The sequence below is a fragment of the Brienomyrus brachyistius genome, chromosome 3, assembly GCF_023856365.1.
Source record: "Brienomyrus brachyistius isolate T26 chromosome 3, BBRACH_0.4, whole genome shotgun sequence".
Classification (NCBI taxonomy): domain Eukaryota; kingdom Metazoa; phylum Chordata; class Actinopteri; order Osteoglossiformes; family Mormyridae; genus Brienomyrus; species Brienomyrus brachyistius.
The window spans coordinates 34993549-35008192 of NC_064535.1; the positions used below are offsets into that span (position 1 = coordinate 34993549).

Consider the following 14644-nt stretch of genomic DNA (forward strand, 5'->3'; position numbering starts at 1 on the left):
TAAAGAAAATTCACAGATTTGCCCCCCAGCCCCTAAACCCCAATCCCCCCCACACCTCCCATGATACCCCGTTACCCTGCTGCTACTTTAATACTGAATAGTATTTATTTAGCCTCAGGAGGTTCTGCTCAGAAATCACCCAGTTATGAAGACCAGATGAGACTGGTCACTAGGCATTCTGGGATTGACACTCCAATTGTACCCCCCCCCTCACCCCCCAGATGGGAGACAAGCATTATCTGAGTTTCTTAAGCCTTGGAAAGCTTTTCTTGCTGCAATTGTATAGCTTCTTTTGGAGCAGTGATGATAGAATGTGGATTATAATCCACTGATACTGAACCACTCTCAACATTAGTGTGTATGAAGACCCTATGAGGAATTATTTGAATATAAAGCTTTTGTGTATGTCCACTCAGTGGCCTCTTTGTTGGGTACACCTAGCTAGTAGCAGATAGGGCACACTTTAGTCTCCACAAGCACTTTTTAAGGGTAGACAATACATATTCCACTGCGTTTTCCACTGCGACCGGATTCGAGCTGTATCCAACCTGTACCACGAACTGGAGGTTTTCCATTGTGATGCAAGCCGGACCCGTATGCATGACTAAACCGGGCTGGTTATCTAAGCGTCGTCTGATTGGTCGAAATGCACGGTGATACCCGTGCTCTCGGTCGATATGCATGGATTATATGGAGGAAAAAAGGCATATTCGATATATTATTCATTATTAGTAGTATCGTACATTACAATGAATTAATGCATTCTAATAACTCTGAACTTTATTTCCAATTTCCTATACTTAAAAAAACAGTATAGAATGTTTCGGCTCGGGTTCTAGTCGGGTCCTGTCATGCCAGTGGAAAGACGCCATTGCAGAAGTCTTCCTATAGACCTCTGTTGTCCTATTCCTGTTAAACTTAAAGAGTCTCTTTAACTTGTGTCATTAACAAGATGTTACCAGCCACAGAAATGGAATTGACTTGATGGTTTTTTTGTTCATCATGCCATTAATAAACTCCAGGCATTGTAGTGTGTGAAAATGCCAGAAAGAGGGCTGTTTGCCTGAACCTCTACTTACCTGACCAAGAGTCGCATTGTGTTCATAAACTTTTGTATGGGATGTTTTAGCTGTACAAACACCTAGATGAAGAGTGTATTGAGTCCCTGCCCTAATCTACTGGCTGTATTTTTACACTTGCAGCCATGAGCTGCTTGGAGGAGCAGGCTGTGCACATCAGCAAGCAAGTGCACCTACCTAACTGGGCACTGAGTGTATCTCTTTGTGTAATTGGTTGTGTGGGATGCCCTTAATTAGCATTAAAAAAATTGGGATCTCCAGTTTCCAGAGACCGTCTCTGCAGGACGGCTGGCTGACCACACAACTACATGGGGAGCCTCAGTCAGCCTCACTGGAGGAGCCTAGTCGGCGATGAAATTAATCTCTCCGCGCAAATGACGGGTATATCAATACACGGACCCGGCGCAACTATTAATGTGGGAAATCTTGTAAGCAGGAGACACAAGCTGGCCATCTGTCTGGTATTTTTAAAGAAACGCGTTTCCACCAAAACGACTGTTAATCTGTTAATAACCCAATTATAGCTCTACATTGACGCGTTATACTTGTAGGTATGTCTTTTAAAGACTTCTGTAAGAGCGATCTGGTGTGTGTGTGTGTGTATGTGTGTGTATGAGAGAGAGAGAGAGAGAGAGAGAGAGGGCGAGCGAGCGCGCGTACTCCCCCCCGCTCCCATCGGCGCGCCCTCGGTGACGCGCGCACGCACGCACGAGGAGACAGTCGGGGGCGGCGCGAGGCTGCGGGATCGCGAGGCGCAGTTACAGTGACAGTCACACCGCACCTGCTGCTCCGTCCACAGCATCGCCGCCGCCGTCCTGCTGAGGGGTAAGTCCTGCGCCTCTTTTTTCGGTAACACCCCCATAATTGTTTTTACCCTCCGCTTCTAGGATGCTACGGCTGCGCTCGGCGTCCCGCTTTCCCGTGTAAATGACATTTTTCCGCAGTGGGCTGTGGAGGCAGTGGCCGGTGGTGCTGTAGCGTCCCGAGCAGGTGTAAACATGCCGTGTGTGTAAATATGCTCGTTGATGTATTTATTCGCGCCGTGGATTGCGATTTTACACAAGCATCACTGATACGTGTGAAAACAGCGCTTTACACTAAATATCTGGTTTATTATAAAGCAGAGGGGGACGTGTATAGGTGGTTTCGGTAATAAAACACGGTTTGGAGAAGCCGCAAAGTGAGAAAACTGTGAGGGTTTAATTCTGTCATTGACGACTGAGGAGCATCTGATTATCAGGCATGTTATTTTTATGCGATGGGAGAGCGCAGCGAGTGATCCTTTAGATGTGCCACTGCAGAAATCCGCTTCATTTGATAAAAATGATCATTTTCTTTATTTTATAATGTTTTTACTCTTTTGTGGATCCCCCTGACCGGGTCGCCGCTCTCTAATAGTGTGCGGCATGAACCATCGGCAGTCGCATAGTTAATCCCACCCGACCGCAGGCTGTATTTACTATTCTGCATCGTTCCCCTTTTTTTTTCCTGAATAATTCTTATTTGCACCGTTGATGGCACTGTTGTTGTAGATTTGCTTATACTGCGTTAAAAGGTATAAGGTTATACCGTTTGTATACAGATCGTAGCTGAAATAAAAGTAAAATGAAAATCAAGTTCATAGCTCAATTGATGTATAATGGATAACTGGACGGTCTCCAAACGATTACAGCATGGAATGAAATATGCAGAAGGAAAACATGACTGCACCGTGCCCCCCGCCCCCAGACCCCTAACAGAACTCATTAGCAGCGTCCCCCCCACCCCACCCCAGGCGCAGTCGTGACCCCTGGTACACTTTGGCGCTGGGTCACGGGGCCACATTGCGGTTGGCTGGTTGTATTTTAGCGCACTGTCACCGCGGCCTGGCCGCGCTCCCCTGGAATGCCAGCGGATGCTGGACAGCTGCTGGTACCCGCCACTATCCAGCCGTTAAGGCAGAAGTGTTGTGACAGGAGCAACATCATACTCTCTCTCCCTGCAGAGAGATGATACGGCTCAGGGTCATTTCCCGTTTTGGCTGACAGCCTTTGCTAGGCTCTTGACGCGCTGCATGTCGACACAAGGGGCAGCGTGCTGAGAGACTCCTGGCTACAGGGCCACCCATGATCCCACTTGATGGTGAGCGACACACGTAACGAATGAGGGGGGTGCGGCAAGCGCACTGGTGCCGGTCACCCCGTTATTCTCTTGGTAACTGACTTTGACCTTAAGAAAAACAGTGTGATGTTTTTTAGATAATAGAGTCACTGAAAGCAGCTCATGGGAATCAACTGGCTTGTGGGAGGGAAGAGCTCTGGAAGTTTGAATTGAATGCCACTTATTTGGAGTGTGGGAGGAAAGAATCTTTACTATTCCAGTTAAGAAGGGGGCCACTGCTTTTATTTGCCTGTGTTTCCTAATATCTCCCATATTTCCCAGCTCCGTCGCAGGGCTGCTCTGGGGACGGTTTTTGTTGCTGTCATTTTGTCTTTGAGAATTTATGTAATGTGTCAGAGATGAAAAATTTGCATTCTGAGGGCAAAGAAAGCAGGCCTGTCATTTGCTATAGGTCACATGTCCATGCTGATGATGATAATAGACTGGATAGTAGGTGGGGCTGGACTGGTTATTTAACAATCAAGCTGCATATTGTATTCAATCTAAATAAATCAAATAGTCCATACAAGAGCAGCCGTGACTGATTGAAACGTCTTAGTTACTGTATAACGGCTCTGAGAGGGAATGTCAGGTCAGAGGATTGTGGAAAGTTTGCTTTAAGCCTGTGTTGATGAGCGTTGCACATGCTTTAGTTTGGATAATATGAGAGTATCATTCTCACTGTTATTAAGCACACTTAGGTTTCAGTAAATGGGTGAGTGTCACAGATGGTGGAGTTACATAAAACTTGCAGATTCATGTCCGTGGGAATAAGATAATATATCTGGATCCCTTTGGTTTGGTTTAAATTTTGGAAGGATGAAGAAATTAAGTTCCTTATGGGATTTACTGTACTTTTCAGTTCTTGCATACTTTTAGGGGTTATGTGCTGAGGCTTAATTTACAGCTTCGTATACGTGGTTTCAAGGGGAACCCAGAAATGCCCTGTAATTATCGTTATATGAAGTTGACTGACAGCAGAGAGGGGAACTGCTGACTTGAATGAGAATTGTTAAGAGGAACACAGCTCATATTTGGGCAGATGTGCTACAGTGTTCAGACTGTGGAAATGAAATCAGACTGGTCATGCACAGATCCCCTTTTAGAACTGTGCCCTGAGGTCCTGTCTCTCGTTTGCTTGACCTTGATGTGTTATAAAGTTAGGCTGCTTTCAGGTCAAGTGTGCTTAGTTTCCCCTCTGAGAAGACCATCCTACCAGGTGTTGGATACAGAAGATACTGTTGGCTTTGGATTCAGGTAGTTAAGTGGGGCTGACGTGCTTGATTTCAGTTTGACTCTGTGTCCAAATGTAGAAATATAACATATAATCTGTTCAATGTGATTTTCGTCCCTGTATATCTTTGAATAGTTTCTAGATGTCTGGACGGTACCAAGACACTGATTTTCAAGCAAGATCGCAAGCTTTCATTGTTCAGAAGGCTTCTGGGTTTAGCAGTTACTGCCAGTTTTGTGGCGTCTCTGGCTGTTATAAAGCACAGGAAGAGCTTCAGAGATGCTGGATGTGTTACAGAGTGTTTTATTAAAGTAGCCGAACACTTGTTGTCTGATTTCAAAAATAAAAACTATATAAGAAAATTAGGGATATCCCATCTTTATGCCAAAGTCCAGAAATACTAAAAGTAATTTACTGTTTATTTATACATAAAAAATGTCTAGAATAAATATCTGTTTCCAGTAAAATACTGACCACTGGACCACCACGTCCAGTGGTTTTCTGTTGTATTTTTTTAAGTCTGAAAGTGGCTCTTCGTAATTGGTTTGCCGACCCCTGACCTAAAGGTTAGAGACACTCTTTGTTTTCAGAACAGCTTCAGTCCCGGACTGTCTAGAATGATACTGGACCATTCTTCAAGAATACAAATGAAGGATGAAGGAGCTTTCCATTCTGCACACCAGAACATCTCATAAGGGTTCCGTTTAGTTCTGGTTCTTGTGGAGGTCAGGGAAGGTGTTTGACTTCCTCCTGGTGTTTATGAAACCACCCTTGTGTTTAGCAGTGTGTGGGGGTATTAATATCGCCGCATGTGGTAACTTCGTGATGGAGCAGTCTGCACCACTGGGGACACTTGGTCCCATAAAATGGCCCCATAGTCCATGTCCATTATGCCAGCATGCGGAATAATCTCCGGATCTCATGACTCCCATGAGACTGCTGCCTGTACCAACAAACATTAAGGGCTGAAGGCATCCTTTGGCTCTCTGCAAACGTAAACTCATCCGAATGTAGGAGAAATCCTGAAAGATGACCCATTGGGCTATAGTAGTTTTTTTTACCCATTGCTTAGGGGTCCTGTGCATTGGCTGTGGATGCGAGTGGTTTCTGAATAGCAGCCCTGCCATAAATCCCAGCTCTGTGAAGTTACGGATGATTTCTGTTCACATTGGGTCACAGGGGTGCTAATTCAGTTCTCCGCTCAATTCTAAGGCCAAACTTTTGTGGTGTTGACTTGCGAACTCTGTTCCTCTCCGCTGATGAGATTCATCCCTGTTTGCAATATCCTGTCGTTTTTTTATTGTTTTTGAGACGATTTCCCTTGACACACTGAATAATTTAGCAGTTTTTGTGCCCGATGCACCTGAAATCCAGCGATCAATTATCTGGCCTCATGTCATTTTGAAAACTCACACATCCAAATGCTGACTGCTAAAACTGTTACATAGCTAACGAATGCTGCTAAATGGTACATAGCCTGATATGTCTTGCTTGTGTTGCTGTGTTTGTAATTGTGATTTGTTGTTTCCGTTATATTGTCCACCCGTTGTTTATGCGCCCTGTTTTGGTTACTTCCAGAGCTGTCAAAGGACAAAGACATTAGGATGAATCGAACTGAAATGCACCCCCCAGGGTCTGCATTCTTAGTTAATTTCCAGAAAGTTTGCTTTTGCCGCGTTAGCACATGGAGACATATAATGCCATCATGTACCTCAGTGGAGTGGTGAAAGGGGGCTGGGAAAAAGCAGGGCTGTTCTGCCCCCCCTTGCTGAGCTGTTGTTCTTCCTTCTTCTTCTGAAGTGTTGGCTGGTGGGGGTTTGGGGAGTGTGGGGGGGGGGGGGGGGGGGGGGATCGTCGTTGGCAGGGGTCCGTGCGTGGCTCGTTCCCATGGCATTGCCCTCAGTACAACCTCTGGAGTGACAGATGTGCAGGGTGCCACACAGGTTGGACTGGGGAGTCCTGCGGGGGACAAGACCACAACAATGAGGAAGGGCGACTGGACGCCTCCCTTCAGGAGGATCTCTGGGATGCTTTCCGGCATCACGCTTAAGTGGAAAAGGCTCATGGGTCCAGTTACCTGTGTCTGATTCCAAATCAGATCCAGACCTGTTCAGACTGGAGATTAGAAATCTGGATGTGCCAGGAAACAGCCAATAAGACATTAGTGCTCTGCTTTTACAGGTATTTTACAAGGCACAGTTTATTGCGCTGTTCCCATGGGGCTACACCATGCTCCAGTATCGTATACTTATGGTGCTGCTGTGATCGATTTTTTTTTTTTTTTACATCTGCAAGCAGCATTCTGCTAGTAAACAGTGCTGGACGTCAGGTTTCGTTAGAGCTTTCGACTCCGCAGTACAGCGCTGGGCCACATTGATTCCCCATGGACACTGGTGCCACAGAACTGCTTGTCTGTTGTATCTGTTGATAATTATGTATGGGGGTGTTTCTCTGTAGTATGTTTAATTTAGAGAATCTCTGTTATGCCTCTCTGGGCTCATTAGCAGCAAGATTACCCAGAGCATTTTGTTTACAGAGGAGCACTGTCAAGGACAAAGTTGTAGAAAGGCAGGGGTCAGAGGTAATGCAGAGGTGATGTCACTCCTCTGAGCATGAATGCTATAGGCAGATTTTTACCTGATTTCTAAGGCCTGATATATGAGGTTGCCAAGGTGAACCTGGACCGCTCCCTTTATGGCTGCAATGCTGCTTTATTTATTGAGGTCAGTCTAACACAGGGGTTCTTAACCTGGGGTTAGACTTTGTAACCAATATAAATTTTCATATTGCTATTCTGGGAAGGGGTCCATAGACTGTACGAGGCAGCCCAAGGGATTCATGGCACAAAACAGTTACAAACTCCTGGTTTAATAAGACATTGCTCCATATTTGCACACTGGAATGATAAGCTCTTGTCTTATGAAGATATGCTTGAGCTTAATTTGCTATTAATTTATGTCAAAGACATCACAGGAAATGGTGATTTTTTTTTCTTTGTGAGCCAAAAATACACATCAGTGGAGTAAGCCCCATTATTGAAGCAGATATTTTCAGCTTATTATTCATATATGCTGTGTAAAAATCCCTATTTTTTGCTGTGTGCTGTTTAGCACACGGTTGCTGAGGATATGAGGAATTCAGCTCCTGGAAAATATCTGTGATACCTATTGTTTTAAATGATTGACATGATTGGTTTATTTGAATGACTCTGAACATGTGACCTCTAGACCATCTGCTGACTGGCTGCAGTAGAAGAAATATTTGTGCTCACTTCATTGATTTCATGCTTCTAATGGGCTTTTGACCTCAATCTTCTATAATCATTTTAAAGCCAAAGATTAGGCTGGTGCACATTATTCCTTTTTAATGTCATGCTAGATGAGAACAGTGTAATATGTGTTATTATATGAATATGATCTCTGAAGGCAACAAATAGCATCTTAGCCCCTCCCCTTTCTTGTAACCCCTCCCCTTTATCATGGCCACTCCTCTTTCTTGCAGCCCCACCCCCATCCCTTAGGGCCACCTCTTTCTTTCAGCCTTTTTCTCTTAGCACTGTTGGTGTGGTGGCTACATCTCAGAACAGGTCCAGCTGTTGTTACCCTGAACCAAATACCTAGCCTGAATTGACTTTATATACTGTGCATATAAAGGCTGCAGTATATAATTTTGAGTCAGTGCTTTGTCATGTAACTGAGGCTCTCTTTGTGAGGCACTCCCCCCCCCCCCCCCCCCCCCGGGCATTAAAGTGAACCCGCGCTAATGGGCACATCTGCAGGGTTGGCCGAGTCCAGGCCTCCCTGACCCCTTCCTGTATGCGGTGCCCCCCTTTGAAACAGAATCATTTCAGCGAAGCCTCGTTTCTCAAAGGGGGTGAGGCACGGAGAATCCCGCGGCACATCTGAGTGTAACCATCCCAGCTCTGTGTACTGGTGGGCGAGTGGTGCCCTGCCAGGGAGTGGTCTTCAGCGTCTTAATGACTTCCGACACAAAGGCGCGGGCAGAGGAGCGTGTTATGGGCAGGCTCTTGCAGCGGGCAGGCGGCCGCGGTCACCGTCCGATACACATTACAATGGAAGACCTCCCTGTCCTCGCAACAGCCGAATGAAAGCAGCAGCTCAGTCATCACTATAAAACTGTGACGGCTGTAATTCACCAGCCTGTGCGGCCCGGCTCCCCCGCCACATTCCTCTGGACAGAATCTGACGTGCAGGATGGCGATTAACGGAAACAGAAGGCGTTTCCGCTCCGTCTGACGGGTGTGTGATTCAGCAATCGCCTGGAGAATGGCTCCTCTGTGACACCGGGATAGCAGAGCAATCAGACTCGGAAGGAGGATCATACACGCATGTCTTTGCTTCCTCGTTTGAATCGTTGCTTTGCAGACCTCCCTGTGGGCTGAAACAGCGAGGTATTCCAGACAAGATTTTGCTGAGGACATAGAAACAAAAAACGAATTCGCGACAGCTTCAGATCTGAGCTGAGGGAGGCAGTAAAACGGCATATTTTAGATTTAATTTCCAGTTTTGCTGTTTTAATAGAGGCAGAACTGATGCCACCTTTGATCAAGCAGGAATAAGGAATGCAGAGTGTGTGTCCTAGACACCTCCCCACCATGCCTCCCTGGGTGAGATTGCGTGTCCTTCCTGCAGGATATGCAGAGACAGAGGGTGACTTTGTAGCAGACGTTAGAAATGATGGGACATTATTATGGCTATTCGTTTTCTAAACCTTTCTTGAGTAGCTTATCTGGCTGTGAATGGGTGGGGGCTAAATAGATTCTCCATGGTCCCCAGCAATAAAAAAGCCAATTAAATCTCAGCTGACTGAGACCAAGCCAGCAGGGTCTCCCCCTCAGCTTGCCAGTGCCCCCTTTCTGAGGCTATGTGATAAACACATACCTTTAATCTCCCAGCGCGGCGCCGAAAGATAAGCAGCGAGTTATGACCCTTCTGCAGTGACTTCTAGGCCATGTGTGAGAACCATATTTGGGATTAAAAGCAGGTTCTTGTGGTTTGTGAGACTTGTGGTACTGTGAGCATAACACACTACCTTAGAATTATACATTTGACAGCTCCAGTAAGTTCTAGCACTGATTTGGTGCATCATTGTGTAAGCACTGGGGCTGGCTGTCTCGTGAAGAGCAAAGGAATTCTACGTTACTGCACCAGTGCAGTGGTCCTAATGATTTCCAGTTCAGTTCTAACACTTTTCTTTGGTTGTATGGCTGCCTGAGAATAGCACCTGTTTAGTGAGGACTACAGTATCTGCCCTCTGACTGCTGTAAGGGCTGCAGCGTCTGCCCTCTGACTGCTGTAAGGGCTGCAGCGTCTGCCCTCTGACTGCTGTAAGGGCTGCTGCTTCTTCCCTCTGACTGCTGTAAGGGCTGCAGTATGTGCCCATCAGCCATCTACCTTTCAATGTCTCATTGACACTGGGCTCAGCTCTCACTGCTGTCCACCTGGTCCAATGGAAGTCTCTCCTGGTCCTATGGAAGTGACAGTGTACACCATGACTGATATGGCCTCCTTAGTCCTGTTTAATGGGCAGTGCAGCGCTAGGTTTCACCTGGTGGGGGGCGATGGGGTGGTCAAGGTCCCGCGAAATAAGGGGGAAATCCACGGGTGGGGGGATTTATGTTTCATCTGAGAGAGGCCTGCTTTCAGCTGATGTGAATGATATGGCTTGTCCTTTGATGAGGAGACAATGTATCTGTGGGAAGTCTATCATCCCCCCCCCCCCCCCCCCCCACAAAAGTCTGCTTGCTGCATCCGGATCAGTATTTAGAAGGGAGCAGATTCTGTCATATCAGCATCAGAAAGCTGTGAAGGAGGCAGGACATTGTGTTATTATTACAGATATCCGATACAGGTCATATTAATGTACAGAATAGAATGAGCAGTGGATAATTTTACATTTTTTTAAGGTCAAAATAAGTGATATTTGAGAAAAAGCGGTAATCTGGACACAAACGTTATTTTCCAAATAGACTGAGGACTGTAGCCATTCTGGGTGATGTTACCAGTGAACTTTGCAATCTATTCAACACATTTAGTTTTGAGTTGGCATCTCTTTTCTTTTGAATCCTTTTGTGTGTGATCCTTTGTCACTACAATATGTCCCTTATTTTTACTCTTGAGCCTTGTTTGGTACTCTGAGAGTAACTGAATTGCAAATTACTGCACACGGTGCGCCTCTGATATGGCAACACAGTAGTACAAGAGCAGCTAGAGATGCAGAATACATCGGTCAACATATCAATTGATGTTTGTTAAAAATAAAGACAAGGGCATCGATTTGATGCGTCAGTCTTGCTTGACTTTGCCTGATGATGTTTAGATTTTAGTCACTATTCAAAGTTAGCAGTAGCAGAGCTAAAGACATACATACTGAAATAATGGAGATGATTGTGTAGGACGATCAGCCTTTTACCATCGTTGCGGAAGAGGGATTTCGCCAGTTCATTCAGCACTTAGAGCCTCACTGCAGTCTCCCAAGTTGCCAGTGCTTCACTGGTGTTTCACTGCCAGCATTATATGGTGTGGTTGCTTCTCACATTTATTGGATTTAAGGAGTAACGTCATTTACATCAGTTTCACTACAGATCTGTGGAGGTCGGAGGTCAGCCGGTTACTGGTATTCGTAATATTAGACAAAAAGGCTTTGGTTATTGGTACTTTGGTTATCTCCACATTTGTGCACCACTAACAGCAGTTCCTCTACAGCCTATATAAATATTTTAATCAGTTGTTAAGCCAAGGAGCTTCTCCCATAGAATTTGGGCAAAACCTTACTGTCTCCTTAAAGTTGAATATATTGATAAAATGAAACAGAACCTCTGAATAGAAGTGTCTGACCAGCAGTTAAATGAAATGTACCAATATATATAAGCAGCAAAAAAAAATCATTTTTGTCAGCTTGGTCATGTCTGACATGAGTTCCAAATCTGCTTTAAAGGGAATCAGATTTAAAGAAGCTTTTTGTTGCTGTCTTAATCTCCCTTGAACCATATCATTGCAGGCAGTGATGTTCCAGTATCGAAGATTGGAATTGGGGCCAATGTGGGCTTTTTTTAACTGATCGGTATCAGCTACCATGGCCTGATCCAAAGCCTGTTTTATTTAATTCCCGCCCAATTTAGGTCAGCTGCGAAGATTGTATGTTCCATCACATGCTGCAGTAAGTCTGATGCACGTGGCTTAAAACAAAAACTATCGAGGTATCAGCTGTGTGGAAACTTTTTAAACTCAAAGCAGCCCAACAGCTTCCTGCAAGGTCTGCAGAGCCGTCCCTCCGAGAGGAGCTAGCAACAGAGTGCCGTTTAATGCAGTGAATCCAAAGGGACATTTGCAGAAACATCCTAAGGAAGAAAACTGCAAGGCTGAATGCAGCCACGTCGACTGTATGTGTATGCACTGTATATTTAAATGTTTAAATTGGGACTTGGAATCGGCAGATATAAATACTGATTGGATTGGATTGGGTGGGATCGGAGTACCAAAAAAGTGGGTCATCCCTAAGTGCAAGGATCAGAAAGCTGCAAGTTTGAAGCTTACGGACATTAAAGCCAGCTCTGTTTGGGGTCCAGACTTCAGTGTACCCATAATTCCCCTTTGTGCTCTCTTATCTTTGTTGTCCTTGCAGTGTCATTGCAAATCGTTTTTTCATCAATAATATGGCAATTAAACATTTCTGTCTCGTTCTGATGCTGAGTACCTTTCCCTGCAGGGATTAGCATGTTTTGAGAAGAATTGGAGAACCTGGCATCCTCTGCCAAACCTTACGATAATTTCATGGGCAAACTGAGCAAACAACGGGCCCGCTCTGCGTATCCGCATTGTTTGTCTGTGTCACCAAACAGGATGCGGTGTTTTGTCACACAGATACTCGCTATATTTCCACGGACTATGAACAGGATTGCATTTCTGTGGAAGCTGAACGAGTCATCAGATTTTATTAATTCCAGGATTTTATTCTTTGATCACACACATCCCCCCATGATTACCGGGGATGCGATCCGGTGTGGGCAGCCACTGTGCGGCGTTTGAGATTCCCATGAAAAGTGGGCTTGGCACAGCTGTTTGGCACATGTCCAGTGCAGACGCTGAGCTGATGAGTACTGAGGAGGGATTAGGGCCCTTCATCGGAGCTGCTTTGCTGTAAGGTGGCACACGGCCCTTTTCTGAGGGCCGTCGGAGTGGCCTTAAAAACAGAAAGCTGGGGGGCAGACCATGACTGACGGACCGCGGCTGTTCCCGTCAAGCGCGGCAGGGTTTTTGAGTGTGTCTTTTTCTCCATCACTCGGCCCTCTGTGTGCCATCATTGCCTCTACTCGGCACCAATGGGATTCGCTCAGACCCGATGGCTTTATAACTCGTTGCATTGTCATGCTAACTGGAGGTCTAGGGACACTCAAAGCGGGCCTTTTAAAACCTGTGCCCATATAAATGGATTTATGGTCTAGTGGAGGCCATTCTCCTACCGTATCGACCCAGATACAGGTGCCAGATTCGTATTTGTATTATTATGTCCTGTTTTTATTGCTGTCCTAAACGGTGTCAGATAGAGGGACATTGGAAATGTGTAATTTTAGGGGATTAATGAGTTTTTGTTGACTTTGGATCATTTATATTATTCCTGATGGAATAAACACCTTCAGAGATGCTGAATGTGAACCTGGTCAGAGTGACAGGAAGATGGGCGGCGGCCAGACTGAGGCGGTGCGTTTCTCAGCTGTGGGTGTCTTCGTCCACACTTTCATATGCAGTGAGAGGCCACTCAGTGATGGATGGATCGTAGAGCCCCCCGCTATGAACGGGGGCCTTGTGTACGGCTCCCCAAGCTGAGCTGCCTGTGTGATCCCACGGCTGTCTGTCCACCCGCCTGCTCGCACCCTCCTCTCCCCCTTCCCTTTGTGCCGTTTACGATCCCGACCCAGGCCTTGCCCGGCATGGCCCTGTGGTGGAAAGGATCTCGGGCTCGTCGCTGTGCTCTCATGCACCCAAGGCCACCCGCCCTCGGGGTCGGGGTTAGGGGTGTCCCTGACACAATGTATTCTTTCCATGTTATAAAAGGCTTTTTAGTCTGACACAATGACCACCAAGTCTGAATCTTTTCATCATTAAAAAACGGGCCCTGTTCTGGGTGGGTGTAGGTAACGGCCCTGTTCTGGGTGGGTGTCGGTAACGGCCCTGTTCTGGGTGGGTGTAGGTAACGGCCCTGTTCTGGGTGGGTGTCGGTAACGGCCCTGTTCTGGGTGGGTGTAGGTAACGGCCCTGTTCTGGGTGGGTGTCGGTAACGGCCCTGTTCTGGGTGGGTGTAGGTAACGGCCCTGTTCTGGGTGGGTGTAGGTAAGGGCCCTGTTCTGGGTGGGTGTAGGTAACGGCCCTGTTCTGGGTGGGTGTCGGTCAGGGCCCTGTTCTGGGTGGGTGTCGGTAAGGGCCCTGTTCTGGGTGGGTGTAGGTAACGGCCCTGTTCTGGGTGGGTGTCGGTCAGGGCCCTGTTCTGGGTGGGTGTCGGTCAGGGCCCTGTTCTGGGTGAGTGTAGGTAACGGCCCTGTTCTGGGTGGGTGTCGGTAAGGGCCCTGTTCTGGGTGGGTGTAGGTAACGGCCCTGTTCTGGGTGGGTGTAGGTAACGGCCCTGTTCTGGGTGGGTGTAGGTAAGGGGCCTGTTCTGGGTGGGTGTAGGTAACGGCCCTGTTCTGGGTGGGTGTAGGTAACGGCCCTGTTCTGGGTGGGTGTAGGTAAGGGGCCTGTTCTGGGTGGGTGTAGGTAACGGCCCTGTTCTGGGTGGGTGTCGGTAAGGGCCCTGTTCTGGGTGGGTGTCGGTAAGGGCCCTGTTCTTGGTGGGTGTAGGTAAGGGCCCTGTTCTGGGTGGGTGTCCGTAAGAGCCCTGTTCTGGGTGGGTGTCCGTAAGGGCCCTGTTCTGGGTGGGTGTAGGTAAGTGCCCTGTTCAGGGTGGGTGTAGGTAAGGGCCCTTTTCTGGGTGGGTGTAGGTAACGGCCCTTTTCTGGGTGGGTGTAGGTAACGGCCCTGTTCTGGGTGGGTGTAGGTAAGGGCCCTTTTCTGGGTGGGTGTAGGTAACGGCCCTTTTCTGGGTGGGTGTAGGTAACGGCCCTGTTCTGGGTGGGTGTAGGTAAGTGCCCTGTTCAGGGTGGGTGTAGGTAAGGGCCCTTTTCTGGGTGGGTGTAGGT

General features: G+C 47.0%; 1 protein-coding gene across 15 annotated transcripts in view; it reads left to right on the plus strand.

The window, feature by feature from the left end:
- The first annotated feature begins 1780 nt into the window (after positions 1-1780).
- The window catches only part of LOC125739022 (neuronal cell adhesion molecule-like), a 59179-nt gene continuing 46315 nt past the window's right edge, over positions 1781-14644 (plus strand). For all 15 annotated transcript variants that reach the window (XR_007397012.1, XR_007397013.1, XM_049008637.1 and 12 more), the window contains exon 1: positions 1781-1904. The gene's annotated coding sequence lies outside the window, so the exon portion shown is untranslated. The remainder of the gene's footprint in view (positions 1905-14644) is intronic.